Source organism: Phyllostomus discolor, chromosome 12, assembly GCF_004126475.2.
Source record: "Phyllostomus discolor isolate MPI-MPIP mPhyDis1 chromosome 12, mPhyDis1.pri.v3, whole genome shotgun sequence".
In the NCBI taxonomy this organism is placed as follows: Eukaryota; Metazoa; Chordata; class Mammalia; order Chiroptera; family Phyllostomidae; genus Phyllostomus; species Phyllostomus discolor.
In genome coordinates, this window is record NC_040914.2 from 71,388,563 (window position 1) to 71,414,750 (window position 26,188).

A 26,188-nucleotide genomic window follows, 5' to 3' on the forward strand; every position below is an offset into this window, starting at 1 on the left:
TTTTTGGGGGGGGGAATGGGGTAACTGTTCAGTATCCACTTACCTTCCTATTTGGAAGTCATTCCCCAGGTGTGAGATCTTGGTGGAAAGCAATGCTTTTCCTCCCAGTACAGAAGCCAGAGGTCTAGATCCTGCCTCTTTCAGCATGTTAGCCTCTAGAATTTTGGCATCATGAACAAATGTATGACCTTCCTAGGATATGGAATATCAATTGAAAGATATGAAGAGTGCTGGTGGCAGTCTCCCACAAATGGTAATGGTTGTGTTTCCTCTCTCTCTACCCTTTGGAGACATTTGGTTCCAACAATCCAATTTTTCAGGCCTGATCTTCTAGCCTTACCTTGATGCCAAACTCAGTCAACTTGCCATTGTGAGTAAATGTGTGTGTGTGTGTGTGTGTACATACATGTGTGTATATATGAGGGGGACTCTGAAAAGCCAGAATTTATTTATAAAAAATTGTGTATTTATTCTTACATGTTTAAACTTTAGTCACCTTTGAAGTATTTTCCATTTGATGCAATACACCTATTGAGACATTTTTTCCATTGCTCAAAAACAGTTTTTGAACTCATAGATTTTGATGCCTTTTAATGCTTCTGCCATTTTTTTGTTCCACCTATTCCACATTGGCAACATGTTTCTTTCTGAGGACTTTTTTCATCTGGGGAAATGATAAAAAGTTGCTTGGGGTAAGATTGGGTGAATAGGGAGACTGAGGCAGAGGGGTCATGCCATTTTTGGTAAAAAAAAAAGGCTGAATTTTCAGCATGGTGTGGGTAGGTGCACTCATAAATCACCCATCACAAAATGGCCAGTTACACTGAGTCTTCAAAAAAAAATTCACGGAAGCTGAATGCAGCCTCTCACAACAACACCAGCTGGTACACTGATACAAATGGGTTCCTAGAACACTCATCTAGCAGGAGAAGGCTGTACTATAAGGGGCCTGCCCTCCAGAAGATAATTCCAGGTTTTTTTGGGGGTCCACCCTCATATATGTTCAAATAACTTCCATTTTGTTCAAAGACAGTCCAAACTCAGTTTCTATTACTTGCAACCACAACCATTCTGATTTGTATCATCATCACCACAACACACAAACCCACTCCTAAAACACAGCCCCACATAATCACAGGTCCTAGAGTAAATGGCTCCAACAAGAATGTGCCCTCTACAAAGAAGGATGTTGTGTACATTTCCCCTTGTGCACCACCCCAGGAGCTTTCTCCTCCTCTTTGCTTTGTCTAGGACTCTGCTCCACTTTCAGGGACACAGTAAGATGGTCCCTGGATTCCCATCTCTTCTTTTGGGTTTCTGCTGAAAAACATCTTCATAACCCCAGATCTTGATGTAGCCTCCTCCAGAGTGAAGGCTGTGGGTTATACTCTATGGGACAAGATTAAGGCTTGACCTGGGCAGGTTAAGAGAAAGGAAGGAAAAAGGTCCTTTAAGGGAACACTCTTTCAGGGAAGCTTATAAAAAAAATGGGGACTCTACTAGTCTCTCCCTGCTTTAAGGTCAAAGGACTGCTTTCCCCTTCCCCTGCACATTGTGAGTATTTTTTCATGAAGGGGAAAGTATGTTTTGTTTTGTGTTTTGAATTCTGAAGCAATTACTGCTCCAGACATGTCACATTCTTGGTGGCAGTGCAGCACAGTGGTATAATATGGGCATTTAGGAATGACACTGTATAGACTGGGTGTACCCCTCAAAATTCCTATGTTGAAATCTTAACCCTCAGTGTGATAGTACTAGGAGGTGGGGCCTTTGGGAGGTGAGTAGGTAATGAGTGTGGAACCATTGTGATGACATTAGTGTCCTTATAAGAAAGGAGAGAGAAGGGTGCTTTTCTCTCTCTCTCTGCCATGTGAGGCTAGGAGAAAACGGCCAGCTGCAAAACAGGAGGGAGCCGGCCCTCACCAGACACCCGATCTTGATGCCAGCACCTTGATCTTGTACTTCCTAAACTCCAGCACTGTGAGAAATAGACGGTGGTTGTTTAAACCACCTAGGATATGGTATTTTGTTGTTGCAGCTAGAATTGACTAAGATGTGTAGTCTAGGGCTCCAATCTTGAGTCTGCTCTTCAATAACTGGGTGACCAAAGACAAGGTTTTTAACTTCTCTGCATCTTAGGGGCTTTTTTTCCCTTTATACTCTAAAAACAGGGGGAGTAGTAATGCTAATTTCATAAAGTTGTGATGATGAGATAGGATAATAATGCAAAAGTTTTTGTAATAATAGCTGGCATTGAACATGGGTCCCCTAAATGTAGGAATAATAATTGTTTTCTTTTTCTTTCTATCTGAGTACACTTGCTGTGAGGACAAGGTCACATTGGCATGTCCTTTCTAGGTTGAGATCTCATGGTGGGAAAGCCCATGTGGCTCTGAATCTTCGTAGCAGAGCCTTCAAGAACTCCTGGATCCAAATGGGAACTGTCACTGCTGATTGGCTTTCCCTACCATCAGACCTCAATGCTCCTCCCTCCTAGGAGAACAGAGGGAGTCTTTCCTGGACCAACAATAAAGTTCATACATTTTACTCTTCCTGATAATGATCCCTATTGCCTTTTATTTAAGCTAACAATCATTTATGGCTTCCTATGTGCAGCCAGAAACTCTGTTGGGCAATTTACTTGGGTTAACCGATTCAATTCTTAGGGCAACCTCATGAGGTAGGCACTATCATCACCTTCTTAGCAGTTAACTTGTGTCCAAAGTCACATGGCTAGTATGTAGTAGAATGGAGTTTTAAATTTTTTAAAATTATGTTAAAATCCACATAACATGAAATTTACCATTTTCAACATTTTTAGGTTACAGTTCTGTGGCATTAAGTACATTCACAAAGTTGTACAACCATCACCACTCTCCATTTCTAGAACTTTCCTATCACCCCAAGAACTGAGCCTTTTAAGCTGAATTTGTTTAGCTTTTAATTCACGAAAGGAGCAATCGTGCAGTGGGTAACAGCATGAATTCTTCCAGGGTTCAAATCTCAGGTCTGCCATTGATGAGCTGTGAGATCTGGGGGAAGTTACTTGTGCCTAGTGCCTCAGAACCTTCATCTGTAGATGGAGAGGATGATAATTAATGGTGCCTCTCTTCTAGAATGGCTATCATATTAAATAACTTAATCTATATTAAGAACTTAGAACTCAACTTGGTAAATATTGGGCACACAATAAGCATTAGTTATTAATTACTCCATCCTGGTAATTATAGGGTGCTGTAGGAATGATGGGATAGGAGCTAGAACAGAGTGCTTAGGAATGATGTTGGGATGTAGGAAAGTTTTGAACTATACAAAGTATTATTTAAACTGACTTCTTTGAATTAGGCTTGAAATGATATACCACTTCCTTACATAATGTTGGTGGGATTTCATTAGGTCACTAAAACTTCCTCTGGTGTTGAAAAATAATACGGTCTCTCTCATTGCCAGAGAACAGGGTAGGCCCAGCAGGCCACTAATGACACACATGAAGATCTCTACTGACACAGCGGACTCCCTGGCCTATGGAGGGCCCGGGACTAGCTGCAGAATGCAAGCCTGTGTGGGCAACATCCTCAAACCCCTCCCCTCTTCTGGCTTCCAGGCCAGGAATGCAGAACTCATGACTTCCACTCCACCTCCCTCTTCCCTCCACATTTCAAGGAATAATTTTCAGAAGATGTTGAAATCTCACACAAATACATAATGAGCATGCATCAAAGTTTTCTTTAACCCATTAATGGGAGAACCAGCAGGATGGCACAGCTAGCTTCAGAGAGGATTTTAGAAACTGATGTATAAAATATAGTGTTCTTAAAATAATAAAAGGGTGCTAGAATTTGATTGCTAAATTAGATATAAAATTGGTCAAGGTTCTACAGAGTAATACGCTCATCTTTGGGTCTACATTCTCTACTGATTAGAATGTATCTCCACTGGATAAAAATAATTTGGACCCTGAACATTTTCTCCAAATTAATCTCTACTCTTACAGAGCTGGATCCCTAGTTAATATATCAAGTTGTAAGTCAAGCAAAGTCACATTTCCTTAGTCAAGTGGTCCTGAGATAATCTTTCAGACAATGCTTGGGCATGATACTGAAAAGGCCACAGATAGCTCTTGCCTTATTTCCAAGTTTCATAATAAAACCAAGGTACAGATTACTAAGCCATCAGAAATCTTTTTCCATGAAGACTAGATAAGGCTTCAGATGTTTTTTCTGCACTGTGCTCCATATAGCCACTACTAGTTAATAACGAAACTGATTTGTCATCCAGCCCTTGATGGCGAACATGGCTTGGTTTAGAAGTTCTAGACAGCATCTTCCATGGCTGACTGAAGCTATTCTGACTACTCAAAGCTCTGGCTTAGCCTTAAGGAAAGACATCTCTCACTGAAGGAAAGTAAGAGGTCAAAGAAAACTCCCTTTTTCCATTCTAGATGGATGTTTGCTTGCTCTTCCTAAGTCAGGATTGCACAAGTAAGTTAGATGACTTCAGGGCCATTGGTCTCACTTCATTGGCTTGTTTTGATTATATCAGGTGTAGAGTTGTGTGTTAAGTGGGTGAGGAGCTTGCAAGGGAATGGGAGATTTGTTCTTAGCTATGTTGGGTGCTGCTAGTGACATTTATAGTGTATGGTCCCTCCATCCAGTACATGGACCTGTTGGAAACAAGAGAAATAGGAATATTAGAACGCAGGAGGAGGAGCAATTATTCTTCATTCATTCCAAGGCATCCATTACGTGCCAGGCTTTATTGCAGTCTGTTGGAAGCCACTGGAGAATCTCTCCCCTAGAAGGATCACGAGGCCTTGTGGTATGCTATTTTATTACAAGTTTCCTAAGTGAGCTATGCTAAGGCCTATGTGCTGCTCCCCACAAAGGCATGTCTGCCTGCGGTAAGAAAGAAGACTTAAGCAGTGTGTCAATGTCCCTTGTTGAAATGTTATTTCTCATAATTACACAGCTTTCAAACTGTCAACAAAATTTTCTACTTGGAAATTACACTTGACATTTATATTTCTATGCAAAATTGGGGAAAAGATGGCTTACCAGTGTTTCAAATAAGGTAAAAGAACACTAATTCAGTGTCATCATGAGTCTTTCATTTCTGCCCTGTGTAAAATGATCAGAGAGGACGGAACATTTTCCCTGTCAGGACAGCTGTGAATAGACAGTTAAAGAAAAGCATAAGAAAAGCGCAAGGAGGCAGAGGCTATCAGCTGAACAGGTGACACCTGGAATTGTGATTTGTATGCAGGAGAAGGAAAGTGGAACATGTGACTTCTCTACATCTTGGTATCCTGTGACTTCTGCTTCATTGTTCCATAGGAGTGAAATGAATCACTGTGTAGACAGGAACATATCAAGACTTACTTCAGACTTCTGAGGGTCAGTCTCCACAAAGACACTATGAGAGAGTGTCAGCAAGAGAAACATCCTAAGATTAAAGGTAAGAAGACAAAAAAGATGTACCATGCAAGTAGTAGCCAGACATAAGTTGGTATAGCTATACAATGCCAGACAAAGCAGAGTTTGAGGGAGGAAGCATTTCACGTGTTACATATCCTGCATACCCGAGTGGAGCCCAGTTTTCTCTGCTCTGTGATTCCCGGCAATGCTGCCTTCTCTGATGTGCTCCAGGGGCACAAATGCCAAGTCAGGCCATGGCCGTCCACTTTGCCCACCCAGCCCACACTTCTCAACGGAGGAGGCCTGCTTCAACCCCAAACCTCAGGTTCTCTCTGTCATTTCTTATCCGCCAACTCCTTTTCCTCCTCAACAGGTTTTTGTGCCAGGCATGATGGCACATGATGGCACTGGGGACACATCTGGGGACAATGCTTATGGAACCCTGCTCTTCTGGGAATTGGCGGTATCATGGGGGATGACTAACATGCAGCAACTAAATAAATAAAGTTGTTTGATATAAACATGTGATCATTGCTATTAAGTTTGAGAGCCCAGAGGGCTCTCTATCCAAGAAGTTCCTGATTTTAGCTGTTTCATCAAGGGTCCAACTACTAAGCCAACCGCCACTGGCTCTTCTGGAAAGAACCCAGTAAAGGATGAAACCCTTATGACCAGGATGTGTAAGAAGGCTAACAGCTCTTCCCTGAATAACTGCTTGACATGCCAGGATGTTCAACTCACTCTAACTCCGATGTGTACTCTTCCTAGACTCTTTAGAAGTGACTCTATTTCCTACCTAAGTCCTGTGTGGATGCATGATTCTGCCCAGAGCTGATCATAAATTCAACCCCAGTTAAGGGCACAGCACCCAGGTCCACAGGCTCTGGGTCACAAGGAGGAGCCTGTGTGTTGGTCTGAGGTGACAAACTACAGAATCTGTTTGATCTGGTAACTGGTTTTGAAATACCTGAGCATAGGCCAGGCCACATAGGCCTAAGAGGGAGTGAAGGCATCTTTGGCCAAAGCTGAGTGAACAAATGCAACTTGTCAGGAAGGGGCTATGCATGATTTTAGTAAATCATTTAGTTCACTGAACATCGATAATAGGCCTCATTGAAAACTGGCTCATATCTTCAGGCTGTCTTCTTTCAGACCTACACAAAGAAGCCTATAAAGCAAGGGCACTTTGCCCTTGCCTTCCAGGATCTCAGTCCTGAATGAAGCAGGAATTCTGAGTCCAGCCAAAGCCACTGTCCCTTCCCGTCTGCCCCAGGCTAAATTCCAGGGTGGATGCTGGCCTCTATGGTACTTTTTGAAAATTAGTAAGCAATTTTACAGATTGTCTGCTAGAAAGACACAGTTCCAAGCATGAATAGCTTGGTAAGGGGACTGAAGCCTGGATTTCAGACCCCTGTCTCTGCCTTAGCAGGGTATATTGTGAAATGCACAACCTCTGCAACCATGCCTGTGAGCCTTGCTGAGCTTCTGTGTTCTCCAAGGACAGTTTCTGGCATCGCCTCCTTAGAATGCATCCTGCAAGACTTGAGTTAGCATCAGACTCAAGGGGATGAGCAAGCAGCAATTGGAGAAAAAAAGGTAGTAATCCAGTTTTGATTACACCTTCCTGCAAGGCCTTCTGCTTGAGGGACACCAGAAGTGATTTGGATCCTGAACAGCAATTCATGAGGTACTGAACAAACCACACAGACACCCAGAAGTCAGGGCAAGCTTGGGGTCCCAAAGTTCAAACTAACAACCAGGAGTGGTTGCGCTTACCACTTACTTTGCAGGAGGCAGCCTGGCAAGCATTTGCAGTGGAAAAATATGAGGAGATTGGAATGGGAAGCAAGGAGATAATGGGTGGTGCAAGGTGCTGGAGGTTGTGGGAGGGAATGGGGCAAACATATAGGGGAAGAGCCAGGGAGCATGGGGGATGGAGGCTGGCTGTAGAGCAGGTGTGACAGGGTGAGGGATCTTGGCTGGAAAACATTTTACCTCTTCTAGGCTGAAGTCAGTGCAGTCGAGAATGCTGAATGTGCTGACAGTCGGGAGTGGCTATGGAGAGCCTCTCTGAGGAGGTAACATGCTGAGAACAAAGGTTGTGGAGAAATTAGACATAATCATCTCTAATAAAATTTTATTACTATTCTTCTTTTATCCTCACCCAAGGACTTATTTTTTTTTCATTGTTTTTAGAGAGAGAGGAAGGGAGAGAGAGAAGCATCAATTGGTCCCTCCAGCCTGCATCCGGACAGGGGATTGAACTGCAACCTAAGAATTGTGCCCTGACCAGGAGTCGAACCGCAACCTTTCGGTTATGGGATGACTCTCCAACCAACTGAGTCACACTGGCCAGGGCACTAATAAAGATTTTAAAAGATGAGTATTACTTTATGTACAATTTTTTTATGCACACACACACACACACACACACACACACACCTTAAGCATATGGCTTCGCGAATTCTGAGAAATGAATACACCTGGGTAGCCCACATTGGCGGGATTAGGGATCAAAGTACACTTTTTCCATGCGGATATCCAGTTGTCCCTGCATGATTTGTTGAAAAGACTTGATCTTCCCCACTGAACTGCTGTGATGCCTTTGTAAAAAAATGATTGACCACACACATATGGGTGTACTTCTGGGCTATATTCTGTATTGCATATGTCTATCTGTCTATCCTACACCAATGCCATGTGCTTCTTGTTTATTTCTCTTTTTTCTATCTCTTATTGGACAAGTTAAGTTTTTTTGAGTTCCAGTTTTTAACTTGACCATATTCTATTTCAATTCCTTTGATGGTCACTCAAAATTTTAGCACGGGCACTTAATGTTATATTTTTAAAAATAATATATACATAAATTTGTATTTCTAGCCTCCTCTTGAATAAGATTAGGATCTTAAATTCTCTCAAAATGTTCCCTTGCTATCTTCCATGTTGTTTTTTCTTGTATTATTTTTAAAACCAGACACATTATTTATAATAAGTGACTATTAAAATTTTCTAAGTAATTACACAATTTACAATCAGTGCATATTTATATTTTTCCAACCAATTTTTGCTGATTTCTGTCCTCACCAATTCTTCTCTTGTGACACAATGCTGTCTTTGTTTTTCTAATTTCATTCATCCGTACTTCTTCCAGGGAGGATAATCGCTATTGATCTCTGAGTTTGTAAAAACACATTTCAATCCAGAATTTTATACTCATATGAAGTATTGTCAGGTATGATTCCATTTTTTAAATATGAGTTCAAGGCATAGTTCTCAAAGGATTTATCTTGTCTAGATTCACACATGAACCCCATAGTTGTTTTTTTTTTTAAAGATTTTTTCGAGAACAGAAAAATTGAGGGGAAATACAGAGATTTCTCACAGACACATACACGGCCTTCCCAACTACTAACATACCACACCACAGTAATACTTTTGTTACAGCTGATGGCCCTACAGCTGTGACAATCACCCCAAGCCCATAGGTTACCTTAGTAACCTATGGTGCTCACTCCTGGTTTTGTATATTCTATGGGTTTGGACAAATGTATAATGCCATCATTGTAGTTCATGCAGAGTATTTGCACCATCCTAAGTTCTCTGTGTTTCATTTATTCTTCCCTCTTCCCCAACACCCCCAGCCCCTGGAAACCACTGGTCTATCTACTCTCTCCGTAGTTGTGTCTTTTCCAGCCTGTTGTATAGTTGGAATAATACAGTATGCAGCCTTTTCAGACTGGCTTCTTTCAGTTAGTAACAAGCATTTGACACGATCACTGACCAGCAGTGACCGCGGAATGCTGCAGATGGCTCGTCAACATGCGAGAAAAACATACACAGAGATAACCAGGTCCTATGGGGAAGTAGGGAAGGAATGGCCACTCTCTCTAGTGGGGAGCGCCCTGTTCCCTTGATGGAGAGGCTTTTTATTGGTTTCGTTTGCATAAGAATTCAGGTAAAGCCCATTACTTATTGCTAGGAAGTAAGGATCAAACAATAGATAACAAGGAACTCGGAGGGCCTATTTGAGTCAGGGTCAAAAAGCTGTAAAACTTTGAGGAACAAACTTACTTCTTCCCTGGGCCCTTATTATTCAACTGAGAGCATTCTAAACAAACCAGGTTTCACAGGAGTTTACATATTCTTTCTTAGGCCTGATCACCCGGGGAACCCGTCCTTTTCAGCACAGGGCTGCACCACCCTGACATTGTTTCAGGCTTAGGTGGAGCAAGGGAAGTAAGGCAGCCAAGAAATTAGGAGATTTTCTCACAGACAATGAGGACTCAGGCTATGTCAAAGCCGAGGGGCGAGGGTCCATCACCCCCTTTTGCTGTAGCCCCCAAAGTCCTTCCTTGGAGGCCTCCCATGTGATCCTGCCTGTCTTAAGTTGTTCCCCTCTTGGGGAATCTTACCTGTCATTGGCTAACTGACCAAGCAGTGGGGGCCAGGCTGGGTGAAGTAAAAGAATCAGAAGCGGTACTCCTGCCAGGGAGATAAGCTTTTGTCTCCTTGGTGGCTTATGGTTCAAGGTCATTTCCTCAGCCTTAGCCTTGGCGGGGGTTATAGCTTCTGATACCAGGCAGGGTGGTTCCCAACAAGCATTTAAGTTTATTCCATGACTTTTCATAGCTTGAATAGCTCGTTGTTTTTTTTTTAAGTGCTGAAACATATTCTGTTGCCTGAATGCACCACCGTTTATTTATCCATTTACCTACTGAACGACATCTTACTTGCTGCCAAGTTTTGGCAATTATGAATAAGGCTGCTATAAACATCCATGTGCAGATTTTTATGTGGACATAAGTTTTCAACTTCTTTGAGTAAATACCAAGACATGTGATTGCTGGATCATATGATAAAAATATGTTTAATTTTGTAAGAAACTTCCAAACTGGCTTCCATAGTGGCTGTACCGTTTATGTTCCCAGGGCACACAGTTTTGATTTCTGCATGTTGCTGTGGCTAAATTCCACTGGTGGCCACTGCAACATTTTTCCTCTTATTTTTAGCTTTGGATATACATTTTTAAACTTGGGGAGTACTCTGCATCTGCTCAGTCCTCTATCTTGAGGAGACACATTTAGAGCCAGGAATAGCACTACCTGGGCGGGGAAAGCAGCATGTGCACAAACCCTACCATGGTGAAAGGCCAGAAGAGAAGGTCTGTGGTTGTAGTGTTGTAAGGGACAGGGAGAGCTCATAAGGTCAGATGCACAGTCAGGTCCCGATCACACGGTCCAGGGTAAGAATTTTGAGTTTATTCTCGGTGCAGTGGGAAACCATAGAAACATATTTAAGCAGAGTGACATGATCAATTTCCAGATTTAGAAAGTAATTTGGCATTTATTGCTGGCTTTCTCATTCTCTTTTACTTATCTAGCTTCTGAGAGCCCCTAATTTTACTTTCATATACATATGTCTGTTTCCACAGCTTCCAAGCATTTACATTTTGAGAGTGCCTCCCACATGATATTGTAAATAAAAGTTTCCGACATTAGTCTGAAGAAGAAATCATGTCAAAGCATTGGCTTAATCCTGGGTTATAAATTGCATGACTCATAGGAAGTAAAAATATAATTTGCATTAGATTTAGCCATATTTTGTTAAATTAAAATATATCAAGTACTTATTCAACAAATGCATTGTAAGAAAAAGAGGGAGATGGACTAAGGAACCCATAGTTAGAAGAGACTTAAATATCAAGCAGTCACAACATAGAGACCTTATTTGTATCTCAATTTAACAACAAACTATAAAAAAAATGAAATTTATTAGACAATTGGAAAATTTAACACCGATTGGATATCTTATGAAATTAATAAATTGTTAATTGCTTTACATGTGATAATAGTTATTTTAAAAGCCCTTATCTTTTAGACATATACACTAAAATATTTTCAGATAAAATGGTATGATATCCAGGATTCTATTCAACATAACCTAGAGTAGGTTAAGTGGGTGAATGTACAAATGAAACAAGGTAACTGTAAATAAGTAATTGCTGGAGGCTAGAAAGTGAGTACATGGGAATTTATGATAATATTCTATCTACTTTTGTATAAGTTTGAAAACCTTAACAATAAAATTTTTGAAAGAAATTAAAAGCAATTTGTAATTTTAAAATATTCAGTAAAATAGTTTAAATTTAATCAACACAAACTTTCCAGACAAAAATGTCTGTGACCCTTCTCCTTTCCAATAATTCTTTTCTTGATTTTATGTATTAACCATCCATCCATCCATCCATGATTCTATCTGTCTTATCTATCTATCATCTATCTATCCCTATCTTCTCTCTATCTGCTTGTCTATTTTTACATTATCAATAAGAATTGTTCAAATGCCTGGTTCTAAGTTGCTATGTGAATTTATGTTCCCCAAAAGCAGACCCTTAGCTGAGTACTCATGTGCAAGCAGATTATTTTGGAGGTGCAGGAAAAACTTGGAGGATAGTGAAGATAAAGGAAAGCAGCCAAGAAGCTGCCTTATCTAGTAAGTCAACACTGATGGCATCTTGAGCTAAACTCTTGGATGCTAATTAACTCTCTGAAATAGTGTTGCACAACTCCAAATAGTTACTCCTGAGTGATGATGGGGTGTTCTGACATTAACTCTGACCAGCGATTGCTTGAGGGCTGCTTCCAGAAGTTAAGTCTCTGGCACTTCCAGTGTGCTGTGCCCAGACAGAATGCTTGCCCACAATTTGGAAAAGGGCTTTAGCACAGAGATGTGGATGCTAGCAGTTGGAAGTTGGCTGGAGAACCCCAAATGGGAAGGCCTAGGGGAAAGGGACAGGGCACACGTAACATCTGCTAGAGTCTGCCCTTTACACTACTCAGACCTACCTGTGTTCCACATTAATGCCCTGCATCCTGTCAGTGCTTTTCTACAAGGTGGTGGCCAGTCACAACGTCAAAACAAAACAAAACGAGACAAAACAAAAAAACAACCCTTATAATAGTAGGATTAGAGACAAGTTACAGACCCTACTGCTGAAGCTGGGTCTGATGATACAATGAATATTTATTACTTCCCCCCTTTTCCCACCAATCCTAATTCCCTTCTCACTTGGCAGCACTTTTGGTTGTCTAGTTGTCTGTCCAGTGAGGTAACTCAGAGCCTTATCTCTGAAAATTGTGACTCTGGTTACCAAGTCCTTGTTAGGTGATGGTTCATGCAAATTGCCATTTTTTGTTTCCCTGGGCATGGAGGTACCCGGAGAAACCCCAGTAGATTCCTGGAGTGCCATACATACTCCTCTTTGCTCTGCTTATGTAGCAGCAAACTTGTCTTCTCATGGGATAATCCATATGAATTTCTCTTGCTGGTATAGTAACTCTTCCCTTTGCCTACTGGTCTACAGGTATGATGAGTTCAAAAAGATCAGCAGCTGTAACTTTAGGTTTAGTGGAACAGCTACTGTGACCCCTAGTAGAAGTCTTCCACCTGGGAACCGGAACTTCTAGCCCAGGAACACCTAAAGTTCAAGGACAGGAAGTACACATTCTCCAAGTAGGTCACTAGAAGGGGTGGCATGGGGGCACTCTCCTCTCCTCCTTTGACCTCTTCATTCCTGAATCATGAGCATTAATTAGTTTGTAGAGCCAAATCTGAGATGGGGTTCCTGTGCAAGTGATTTATTCAGGGAGTGCTCACAAGGGAAGCCTATAGGAGAGTGAGGAAATCAGGATAGGGCAGGGAAATACTCCAGACAAAGATGGGTTTTAGTAAAAATAAATGGGTCAGTTCTGCAGATTCAGAGGGTTCAAGGGTCCTACTGAATCTCCTCCTTTCTTTATCTTTTGGTGTATTCTTTAGCAGGAAAATAAAGAGTGAGCTAGGCTACATAGTTTCTTTGAACTAAGAGTGATTTAGCATAAATCAGTTCTAAATAAAGACAGTATAAATTCCAACACTTTAAGTTGAAAATCAGCATGTTCTCAAGTGCATCCACCCAGATGTCTCCATCCCACTTCCTCCTAATCAGGGCCCAATTTTGACACAGGAAATTTGCTGAGGTTGTGAGTCAAACCAATCTATGTTATTCTCACAGTCAGGCCCTGGGCCCAGTTTCCAGCACAGTCTGCTGTTCTTTCCAAAACAAAGTCCACAGGATTTTGAAGCAGCCTAGTTGGGGTGGTTAAAAGCATAGAATCTGGGATCAAAATATATAAACTCATTCCACCATTCTGCTACTCTCGCAGCTAACAAACTGCCCCAAATCTTACACAGCATACACAGTAACGTCATAGTATTTCTTAATGACTCTGTGGGTCAGACAGACAATAGAAAGAATGAGACCTCTTTGTTCCCTTTGATGGCTCCCTTTTCCTGTTCCTCCTTTCCTTTTTTTCCTTATTTACTTCCTTTATTCTCTCCCTCCCTGCTCCCAAATTCCCTCCCTCCTTTCTTCCTTTCCCTCCTTCTTTTCTCCCTATCCTTAAAGTAAAAAAAATATTTCTGTTTATTTTTCAGCAAGAAAATAAAGAGTAAGCTAGGCTACATTAGATTCTTTGAACTGAAAGTAATTTAGAATAAATTAGAGTTTTTGAATAAAGATGGTATGAATTCTTACACTTGAAGTTTTAAATCAGACTGTTTTCAACCTATATGATTTATTATAATTTATACTCAAGTTTTTTTTTTCTCTGTGATTTTTGCTTTTTTTTGTGTTTGAAACCACTGGAATCTATTTAATGTTTTAAAAAAACCTTCTGGATCCCTGATTATCTATGAGGAGGAGTAAGTTAAAAAGACTTTTATAATTTGTTTTATGTGAAAGTTTTATACACAGGCTGAACAGGTAACCATTTAATAAATGATTTCAGCGCCATTCACAATTCCTATACCAAACAAAACACTAATGCCCTTTGAAACTTTTCTTTAAAAATGGAATGCAATAGTGATTTTTTTTGTAGGCAGAATCAAACTTTTACCCAGTAGATTTAGCGTATAATATTGATAAAAAAAAATTTGGTAATATCATTCAATTGCTTTGAAAAAATAAGCACATTCTTGTCTTAGAAATTCCACTGATATTATTATGACAAATGTGAAATATTTGCACAAGGATGCTATTGAAAAACTTTGTATATGTGATGCAGGGCCATAGTTTCCTGCTGAGCTGTCACACTCACCAGGCCTCTCTGTTCATATACTTGAAGGCACCAGCTTTACAAGCCACCCGCATTCTCTCCATCCTCCTATCCTCAGTCTAGAAGTTCCTAGAGAATCATGTGGTAACGTCCTCAGACCTGGGCAATATCCAACAAATCTTTCTTTTCCTTCCCTTTTACTCTTTTTTATTTTCAAACTTATTAAGAGGCAAGGTTTGGGAAAATACTTGATCCTGAAATATTATATGCTTCTATTCAGGAATATTATATACTGAAATAAAAGATTTGTGACTAGTTGAAGTATATTTACTTTATGGGCTTTCAAAGATCTTTTTCACTCTAAAAGGATTCATGGCTCACTAAATAAATCAAAGTTAGGTTGTATCATCATATATATCTATATCACCCATATCTGTCTATATCATACCTATATCTAATGAAATTATATTTTGGTAAATGATCTACCAAAATATTGTGCACTTTGATGAAAATACTTCAGTTAGTAAGATCTATGACTCTTAAAAAAAGACTTCATGTTTTCTCAGTTTGCTCTCCAGCTGCTCTGTATAAAATTTGGAAATTATTCCATTTCTGATTTAAAAGTTGCTGTCTGCCAGTCAGTGTGCCGGAGGGTATTTTTAAGCCTTCTGTCACCTCCTTTGCTGACGCCCTGGGTGTTTCTGCCTCCACCACCAGGATAGAAGATTTCAGCCTCACTTGTAACCAATTAGCCTTCTGATTTCAGTGCTGCAGACCCTCAGGTGCCCACGTCACATGGGCTAGGATAAATAATAGAAGCAACCTCAGACCTGTAAGTTTGGCAATTTTGGATAATACCTTCTAAAAACCCTAGATGTCAATTTCCCCAGAATCAAGGGGGAAAATGTCACACTCCTCTCTGGATATCAACCACAAAGCTATTGTAATTCTGGCAGGAATGGTGTTAGCCACTAACCCAACATTCTGGGATGAATTTTTTTTCCCTTGGGATTTCTTTCTGAAAAGATTTGTTCTCTGGCTGGCCCCTCACTGCTGATATGTCCTGGCTATTTTAGGAGAAAGGTTTCTAAGATTGAAAATAGGCAAGGATGTCCACTCTCACCACATGCATTTCACATTGAACTGGAAGACCTAACAAGTGGCATAAAGCAAAAGAAGGAAATAAAAGACATATTAATTGGTTATGTGTAAGTAAAATTGCCTCTTCACAGACAACTTCTGTCCTCCAGAACTGAAAGTGAATAAGTTTCGGATGCTTCAGTCACCCACTCAGTCTGGGTACTTTGGCTGCCCCGGGGAATGAGTGCAGGAAGCCATGGAGGGGCCTGGGGTCGGTGCCGTTGTGTCAACCAGGGGTCGGTGCCGTTGTGTCAACCAGGAAGCCTCGGTTGGAATGAAGAACCTGACCCCCACGTGGGAGGGGACTGAGCATACCTCACACACAAGGCCAAGGGTAAAGCCATCTGAGATGTGTGTACATTTCAAAATGATCATTTCATGTTTGGAAAAACAAGCACGAAAAGAAACATTTTTACCATCCTGACCTCAGGAAAGCAAAGCTCATCAAATCTTGGCTTTGGCGACACCCAGAAGATACAAAGATTCTCAACACAGGGGCGCAGATGTGTTGGAGCGTATATATGACTGTTTGTCAGAAGAGGGGCATGGGTTGCAAAACACAGCAGGTCTGGCCCTGTCAGGGTCGGGAAGGTGATTCCAGGGGGCCCCAGGGAGGGAGGAAGGATGTCTTGCAACTGTTTTGCAGTGACTGTTTTGGAGAACCGGGTCTGTTTAGGGCAAGGGTGCAAACGTTAGGTCTGCAGGCTTGTCTCTATCCAGTGTTTGAGACATCTAGAATTATTTGCCAGCAATTAAAACAGGAAATTGAGCTTACTGGTTTAGATTTGGAGTTTCTCCGAAAGCTCACCTGAGTCTGCACTGCCCCCTGGTGAAAGTGCATAGGGGTTGCTCCGCTCTGCTTTGCCACAGTCCCCATCATTCCCTTTGACCTCTCCCTGGCTGGCAGTGCTGGCTGATAAGATTATGACTCACATTAAGGACAGCCCTCCTGTAGTTTAGTTTCTGCTTCCCTGAAAAAGTCAAACCCTTTCACCCCAGAGACAGCTGTCCCTACCTCCTAGCCACTCTTCTACAACCTTCGAGAGCAAACATGAATTCTGATTACCCCGAGAAACCCAGATGAAATCCTTTGCCCTTGGCTCTGCTGACTAAATTTATCAATGTGCATAATGCTTTGTACTTGTTCCCTGCTGGGCTGTCCAGCCCCTCTTGACTCTTTCCATAAATTTGAGATTTAATTTCAAAAAACCAAAGAGCACTACAGAATGAGTTACGTAAAAGCGCACTTCTATTTGCATTTCATGGGAAAAAGAAAACAAAACAAAACAAAATAGCTGACATTGAAACGATGGACAGTGCTAGGTGCTGATAAGGATAAGGAGTAAGTGGAACCCTCATGGGTTAAAGATAGGAGTGTAAAATGGTCCACTCACTTTGGAAAATCACTATGTTTCTTATAAAAAGAAGCACGTACCATAAGATCCTGCAATTGCACTTCCAGGTATTAATCTAAGAGAAATGAAAATGTATTTTCACAAACCTTATACATAAATATTTATAACACCATTATTTATGATAGAACAAAACTGGAGACAGCCACAGACCTTCAACAGATGAATAAATAAAATAAATTTTTGTGTAGTCACAGTATGGAATACTAGTCAACAATCAAAAGAATCAAACTACCAAAACATGCAAACCCATGAATAAATCTCAACACATTATGGTGAACAAAAGAACCTGGGAGCAAAAAATACATACTCTAAGATTCCATTTATATGAAATTTTAGAACAGAGAAAACAAATATAAGGTGAGAGAACCAGATCAGTGATTGCCTTAGACAGGGGCTGGGAGTGGAGTAAAGAGAGGCAGGAGAAAATTTCTAGGATAGATGGAAACATTGAATGTCTTCATTGTGGTAATGGTTACCCAGGTGAATACATTTGTCAAAATTCATCAAACTGTAGACTTCAAATGGGTGCATCTTATCACATGTAAATTATACCTTAATACGTACTAAGAACAACAATTCATTTTAACAGTTGACAGTGTCAAAATAAAAGAGACCTATGCGGTGTGAAGATTTGGTCCTGACCTTTCAAAAGAGTTACGGGTACTTTAAAAGCCTTCAACGTGAAGCCAATTTCTTTCTTGGCCTGTTTTCAGGAAAGTTCAGTAAAGGAAGAATTTTCCATTTTTCCTTCCCCACACCTTTCTATTTTAAGAATGGAAGTATTTATTCTTCATCAAGGAAATGAAGAGTGAGCTTATATTAGAATTTTTATACTGAGTCGATTTAATATGAATTAAAATTTTTGGAGTAAGATGGTACTGATTCTAACACTTTAAGTATTAAAAGCCAGTCAGCTTCCTATGTGCATAATTCACATTCATGAGGGAGAGAGTGCTTTTCTTAGCGTCCTCACACCTTTGAACTCATTGGCATACATTTGGAGGATCGTTTTATTGTTATCTCTTCGTGTGTGAGAAGTTGGCTCAGAGAGTGTACAGGCATTTGTTTTGTTCTGCTCCCAGGTATAAACATTGGAAACATCCAATTCCTGATTTGAAAATTGCTGACTACCAATCCATGGGAGCTGGAGGGTGTTTTTTGTTTTTAAAGATTTTAGTTATTTATTTTTTTAGAGAGAGAGGAATGGAGGGAGAAAGAGAGGGAGAGAAATATCGATGTGAGAGAAACATGGATGGGTTGCTTCCCATACGTGCCCTGACCAGGGATCGAACCCATAACCTGGGTATGTGCCCTGACCAGGAATCAAAACAGTGACCTTTGGCTTTGCGGGATAATGCCCAACCAACTGAGCCTCACTGGTCAGGGTTGCAGGGTGTTTTGAAGCCCCTCTGCTGTCACCCAGCCGTCTCCGCTGCAACATGAGCACAGTTTCAGCCTCACTTTCTTTTAATTGGCGAGGCTGCTACCTACTGGTTTCCTGCTCGATTTCTGTTGGAGGCTCTAGGGCTCCTGCCACTGTTGGTACAGATGATAGCAGCAACCCCAGAATTGTGCATTTGACCACTGAGATTGAACTTTCTAAAATCCAGACGACAACGTCCCCAAATCAAGGGGATAGAGGCCATAACCTGTGGAATAAGTTTCCTGAAGTTAGCTACAACGTTGCTAGTCCTGGGCAGGATGGACAAACCACCAACCCCACATTCTGGGATTGTTTTCTTCTTTGGAAATGTCTCTCCATTAATATCTGCACTGTAGTTGATCCCACATGGCTGATTTCTTCTGGCTAATTCAGAGAAACCTTTTCCCCCCTTCTAGACCCTGTTAGCCAATTTATAGGGAATTCACAGGGATTCAAAAAGAGCTTCTCACACTTACTGGCAACCAAACAAATGCAAATAAAAGACACACAGAGATGCCACATCTTGTGAGGCAGACATTGGCCCGCAGTGTCCGAGTCATTATGGATGAAACGAGACATTCACACAGACTACTAAGTCTGGTGGAGGAAAAGGGACAGCATGGGTTTTCTCTCAAGGGGAGCAAAAGCCTTGGCCTCCGCCATGACAGGCCTTTATTTCTCTCTCTCGGCACATTACATGATGGTCCTCAGTTACTATGCACAGGTTTGCTTTAGGTGGTTACCTTTTACAGAAAACAAAGGAGCCATTGCTGCTAATCACATCACAGAAGAGGGATACCACTGCGCCCGGCTGGTCACAACTGTGCTGGTGTGTCCGGGACTGCACCTGGTGCCAGGTGTGGGGAAGGTCTCCCCTGGCGCGCACTGGGGAGAAAGGGAGGCTAGGGAAACCAATCTCCCCTCTGTGCCACTGCCTGTCCCAGGCAGAGAGACCCAGCCCCCCTCGACTTGCCTCGAGTCTGCACGTGCGGGTGGTTGCAGCTGTGCTTCATGCGTGCATGCACACCCACGCCGCTCATGAGCTCACCAGGCAGGCCTTGAGACTGGCGGCAGCTGGCGCGAACTGGAGAAGGGCCCAGCTAGTGCACATCGGTCCCTTCTCTTCCATACTTCCAAATCTAAAGATCCCTTATCTGGGAGACATTCGACAGCCCCATAACTGCTGAACTAGCTTAAAACATGGCTCTTGTTCCTTAGACTGCACCGTTCCCCATGGTTGAGGATTCACAGCAAAGTGGTCTCAAGAGAGGGCGACCTAGGAAGAAAGACCCTTTTCCTCTGAAGTCCAACACACCCTAGGACATTCTAGAAGAGCACTGGGGGTCGTTGGCCCTTACCTGGGCTAATGCACACATACTCCAACCAAGTTGGTTTGTTGTCCTTAATGACGACAGCTCGTAGGCCTGTGTCCCTGTTGGTGGACACCAGCTGAGTCAGACACCAGCCCAAAGTGTCCGCATCATTATGGATGAAATGAGACATTCACATGGACTACTGAGTCCGGTGGAGGAAAAGGGACAGCATGGATTTTCTGTCAAGGGGAGCAAAAGCCTCAGCCTCTGCCATGACAGGCCTTTATTTCTCTCTCTCTCAGCATATTACATGATGGTCCTCATTTACTATGCACAGGTTTGCTTTAGGTGGTTACCTTTTACAGAAAACAAAGGAGCCACTGACACTAATTACATCACAGAAGAGGGATATTTGCAAATGAAAAGGCAAAAGTGGTTGAACCAGTTACACTCATCCTTGGAAGGTTTAGCATGGATTTTAGGAAGTTACTTTGCAGTAAATGTCCTCAATTCAGGGTGAGGGAGTTTTGAGCAAAAAGGAAGACTCAAAGTGGCCTAGGCACATTGCAGGCCTGATTCCCCATGGGAGAACCTATCCATGGGTGTGGGTCCTGTGCATCTCCAAGTAGGAGCCAGGCCCATGCCATGCAGAATGGTCTCCTACACTGTGTACACATAGGACTGGCAAATGTTTTAAAGTTGGTGTTTCACTTATATATTGTTGCATAACAAATTAACCCCAAACTCTGACAGTGTGCTTAAGATTCTTGGAATCCTTCTTATATAAAAGAGGGTCTAGGAGGCACACCCTTAAATCTTCCTGACATCTCAAAATGGGGAAAATGGTTTTACAGTCACATTCCTGACTTTGAAGATTTACCTCAAAATTTACCCTGAGAACAAATTTTATTGGCAACACTTCAGATTTGATCTTTGCATTTTCTTACTTTGAGAACTTTTTGCTTGTCATAAAGGCTACTCTGGGTCTTCGCATTTTCTCTAAATTCTGCTACAAAACTAAATAGTTCTTTCAGTAGTTTGTCTTTATGTCTGGTTTGCATTTTACCATAGGCAGCCAGAAGAAGCCGAAGAATTTCATAATTCTGACTTCCTGGGGAAAATACTAATATTCTACTCCATTACTCTCGAGCCTTCAACAACTGAGGATTTTGAGTTTCTGAATACATGCCTGCAAATAGAATTATCTTGTGAAACAATGAAGTATGCAAAAATCTTTGAGGAGTTCAACATTTTAAACAAATTCACAGAAGGGAGTTGCAAAAACATTTATGTGAAGTTGGGTAAATAAGAAAAAAATTCATTCTACTTGCTCTTATCTATTAAGCACCTACTTTTTACAATGTTCTCCTGAGAAACTTGGGGTTGGAACCAGACAAAAAAGACTGAGGCATAATCCTTGCTTTCAAATTAGATAGTTCATGGAATCTGACCTAACCAAAAATGCTATGACAAATGGTTATATTCCAAGTGAGCACTCATCGAATAATTGTTTTCCCAATTGTTTTTGTTACTATAGATTCACATGTATAATGTTTCTTAATATGAGATCATTAATATTGAGAATAACGTATTTACAGTATTAATCACTTGTGTCAAAAAGTGAATGTTAATGTGAATTTAACTCATATCATCTGTACAAAGTCAACTTATAAAAAGGGCAACATTAAAAAATGCCAGGTAGTATAATATAATTCTGAAAGGTTCTGCTTGGAAAAAATTAGGTTCTTGTGGGGCTAGGCTATTTTTTATGTTTCCCAGTGCTGTTCTTTTGCTTTTTCCTACAGTTTGACATAAGAGCATGGGATTTGAGGTCAGTAGATCTGGGTTAAATCCAGACTCTGTCACTTAACATCTGTGAGACATTAGGTAGGTTACTGAATGTCCCTGGGCCTCAGTTTCTTCATCGTAAAATAGAGATAATACTTTACACTCCCAGTCCTTAATTCAGTGCATGGCCAAGTCAAATGAATAATGCCATAAATCTTCCTGGTACATTGCTGGCATTTAGTGACAGATCTTCTTAGCACAGCTATCACAGTGATTACTCTTTTGGGGAACCATTCAGCAGAGCAGCTGCTTCCATCTTCCTTTATTTTCCTTCAGGTAACCCCTTAGTTCCACTCTTATCAGCTCCCTTCTTGAGTAAACACCTGATAGAATTTCCCATGGTCAAGTGTGAGTTTGTGCTTCACACTCCTGACCTCAGTCAGGTTTTCTGTTATTGTGAACTCCAGAACCTGGACTATGGTTTGAACTGCAGACTTGATCCTATGTTACTCTCTTTTTTCAACTGTGGCCATCCCCTTGAGGTTAAATGAGGATCCAAGATGACAAATGTCAGGTTCAAGGATAGAATCCATTTGACACAGGTGTTATATGTGGGGAAGGGACTCAAGGACAATGATCCAGTCAGAGGTCAGAGTGTGGGTGTGAGAGCCCACTGCAAGTGGGAGAGGAGGGAGGAGGGAGAGAAGTTACTGGAAATCACAGCTTGCCAGTATTTGTCAGATTGTCGTCTTCATTATCTGAATGGTCTTGTTTGATCCTGCTGCAATTTTGCAATGACAGCGTGTTACCTCTGCTAGTTAGGAGAAGGCAGGCTTTTCTCACATCCAGTGCTGATGGAAGAGGTATTATAGCAAGAGATACCATCCAGATTCAATGTGCCTTTTGGAAAACAGTGTGGTTGTATGAACAAGTCCAGGGACTTCTGCTTTGCAATGACTATTTGAAGCCCAGGACATCTTTTTCCTTTGGGCAAAGGAAAATATACCACACAGAAAATAAGTGTAATGTGTTAAAAGGTAACTCTAGGATATAAAATTGAGCTGTTGTTTTAGAAAGTGGTATCCTTTCTGTACAAATGGTTTCTTTGTCCAAACAGAGCTAAACAGGGTACAATGTGGGTTAATAATTTCATAATGATTGAAGTTAACATCAGAACTTACTGTATAGTGAGAAGCTTGTAAGAACTTACAGAGCCAGCGAATAATTAATAAACCACTCATGTAAGTGTATTCCTACAGGAAGAAGACATGGCAGACTGCAGACTCTCTTTAAGAAGTTCCAGCACACCTTGGACTCAAATGATACGGCACCTGTGTGTTCTCTGAGGCCAGGACTGGGAAATGTGTTTCCGTGGGCAAATGGGGAAACTGATATCTTCATAAAAGACATGTAAAACTGAAAGTTCTCTGGGGATTTTTAAAACTTGTTTAAAGATTTATTTGTTTTTAGAGAGAGGGGGAGGGAGGGAGAAAGAAGAGAGAGACACTGATGTGGGAGAGAAACATCAGTTGGTTGCCTCTTGCTGCACTCCAACCGGGGAAGAGGCTGGCAACCCAGGCCTGTGCCCTGACTGGGAATCGAACTAGTGACCTTTTGCTTTGTGGGACAACACTCAACCAACTGAGCCATGCCAACCAGGGCTCTATAGATGTTCTTGAAACTATTATTGCTACATCTTCTCACCGTCCCCAAATGGCTCACTTTGGTAAAGTTCATCAACCAACATAAATGTCAGTGAATCGATGATGAAATGATGATTATCTGTTAAATTGAATTCTCTGTCCATTAGCCAGTGGTATTCAGTTTTTCTCCCCAAGATCTGGAATAGCAAGAGTTTTTCAATGGCCTGATTTGGTGGCCTTGTTTCTGTGACACTAACTGCTGAAGTGTCTGCCTCCAGCATAGGCAGCTCCTCTGCTACTGGCTGGAGCCACTAATATCCCTAATGTCACCAGAGGTGTTTTCTGAAATGGAATGCATATTTCTACAAATCATGATCTAACAGTTGTATTTTATAGTATGTTTAGAAATAAACTTAAGCACTGAGAGACTGAATATACAAACAATGACCAGGCTATCTATAAAAATAGAACTTTGACCCATAACCTGCAGCAACCTGCCCAAGAAACCAACTCTTTATCTCCACCAAACTTAAGGAGTCGGCCTTGTAGGAGGCCAGATGGAATCTCCAGGGAAAATCTAAGGAGCTAAACAATAACTTTTACAACAATAGGTCCCAAATGATAAGGATTTATTAATAAGTGACACCTTCTCTAAGTTTTGTCTCTACCTCCATCTTAGGACCAACCAGAGGTCAGATACGCATCTCCAACCAATCACATAGTATACCCTGCTTCTAGTTAGCCACCTACAGCTCCACCACGCCAACAGCCTTCAATCAAGACATACCTGAGGCCTTATTTTTTTCTTTTTCCACAATATGCTTTCCCATTCCTCTGCCTTTGATTCTGCCAAAACACAAATGATGGTGGCTGACTCCCTTGATATATGGAATGTACTGAATAGTCTTTTCCTCATTTGGTTAGTCTTTATTTCCACAGCACTGTGGTTTAAATTTATTTTTTAAAAGACTTCACTTATTTTTAGAGTTAGGAGAAGCAAGAGAGAGAGAGGGAAACATTGATGTGTGAGCAAGAGATACGGCGATTCTCTCACGTCCTCACCTGGGGACCACCTGGCCTGCTATGCAGGCATGTGCTGACTGGGAATCAAACTGGCAACCTTTCATTTCACAGGCCTGCAGTCAGTCCACTGAGCCACACCAGCCAGGGAAGCACTGTGGTTTAAGTAGGCTTTGCAGGCCAATTGGTTTCCAAATCATTTAACTATCATTCATTTGTTCATCCACTGGAGAAATATTTACTGAAAGCTTTAATATGAGCCACGTTACTTGCTAGGCACAGGGGCAAATGGAAAAAAGGTATAGTCCCCTACCTTTGAGGACAGTAGCATGACAAGTAAGGAGATGAACGTGAATGATGCAGCGACCGAGTCAATGGGTGTTATTGTGCTGGGGCAGTGGTTCCCAAAATGTGGCATACTAACTACTGGTTACGTGAGATAACTTCCAAGAAGCTGTAAAGGGCTGAACACTTTTACTTTAATAGCTGTAAACTTGAATACAGATTAGAAAAAGCAGCCCACCAAACCCATGAGTTCACAGATGCTCTTTATCAGTCAAAATCTAGTCAGGAGATAAAAGCCTCCCTTATTTCAACAGAGGAAATTCAATACAAGGGATTGTTAGTTGGGTATTAAAGAACAGAAAAAGCAAAAAGAGAACATTTTAAGGAATCATGCAAGAAACTGTCACTCTTAGGGGAAAAAAAAATGAAATTGTTCAACTTTAGGAGCCTGGAGAGACCCCAGAGAGCTGAAACTCAAGGTAAGGTTAATATTAGCACCTGAGCTGAATGAGGGAGGAGTCCTATGGTCCAGGGTACTGGGCAGACACTTGAGGAAGGAGCACTAAGTGGTGGGTATCAATGACTGTTACTGAAACACCAGTGTCTGCTGGGGTGAAGAGGTGTCTTGGGGTGACAAAAGGAACAGAAAGCAAAAAGAAAGAAGCAGACAGAAAGGGCCAAGCTCCTCCTTCCTCCTCTGGCCTTGCCATCTCTATCTAGGCCTCCATCGGCCGATCCCAATACGGAGGCAGCTGGGAGAGGAGAAACAGGGTTTGCTGAATCCCAGCCCAGCACCAAAAGCTGTATGGAAGGGCAAGTTTGAGTCTGAGGAACAGGTTAATTATCTACTACAGCCTGTCTCCTTGGGCCATTCAGCATCCACATGCATGTACTTCTAAACATAATTCAACTTCCCACAAGAAAAACAACTCTTTATTTTTACTTAACAAGTTGCAGTCATCCTTTGTATAAAAGATGTTCTCACCCTTTCTCCAAAATGAGGAGACAAAGTGCCAGCAGGTTATCATGGCAGTTTCTGGGAAACAGTCACACTATTCGTCTCATCTCTTGACCATGTAACTTACCCTACATAGAACTTAGTCACAGGCCCATTTGAATATAGTTATTTCAAGACTAAATAGCAAAGTAACCCTCTGAATCCCATATACAGTAAGTGAAATAGAAGAAATTAGTACACACACCAAGGAAGAAATTATGCATAACTGCTCAGTGACTTGCAATTGGTCACAAGACTGTAATTAATAAGCTTAATTCTTCCTATTCACATTCCATGTCTCCTCTTCCCTTAGCCAGGATCTCTGATGCTCAGGGTTTATACCTTGTAAGGCAACCCCAAACCTCATGGCCTAAAGGGTCTAAGTCAGCCCTTGCCAGTGTGGCTCAGTGGATTGGGCATTGGCCTGTAAACTGAAAGTTTGTAGGTTCTATCCCTGGTCAGGGCGCATACGAGAAGCAACTGATTGGCATTTCTCTCTCTCACATCAGTTTCCCTTTCTTTTCCTTCCCCTTCTCTTAAAATCAACAAATATGTTCTCAGGTGAGGATTAAAAAAAAAAAGGGTCCATATCATTCCTGCCTGTTCGAGGCAGTTCTATTTTCCCATTCAAGTTTGTCATTGGGCTTGGAAGTGC

General features: G+C 41.5%; 1 long non-coding RNA gene across 2 annotated transcripts; it reads left to right on the forward strand.

The window, feature by feature from the left end:
• Positions 1–1,870: 1,870 nt before the first annotated feature.
• Positions 1,871–24,246, forward strand: LOC118497560. 2 transcript variants are annotated; one of them, XR_004900085.1, is made up of 3 exons: positions 1,871–7,101; positions 7,419–7,492; positions 24,235–24,246. It is a non-coding gene; the product is annotated as an uncharacterized LOC118497560 (long non-coding RNA). The 2 variants fall into 2 exon arrangements; XR_004900084.1 differs by lacking the exon at positions 24,235–24,246 and adding an exon at positions 7,611–8,015 and having other exon boundaries at positions 1,871–7,492.
• Positions 24,247–26,188: the final 1,942 nt, after the last annotated feature.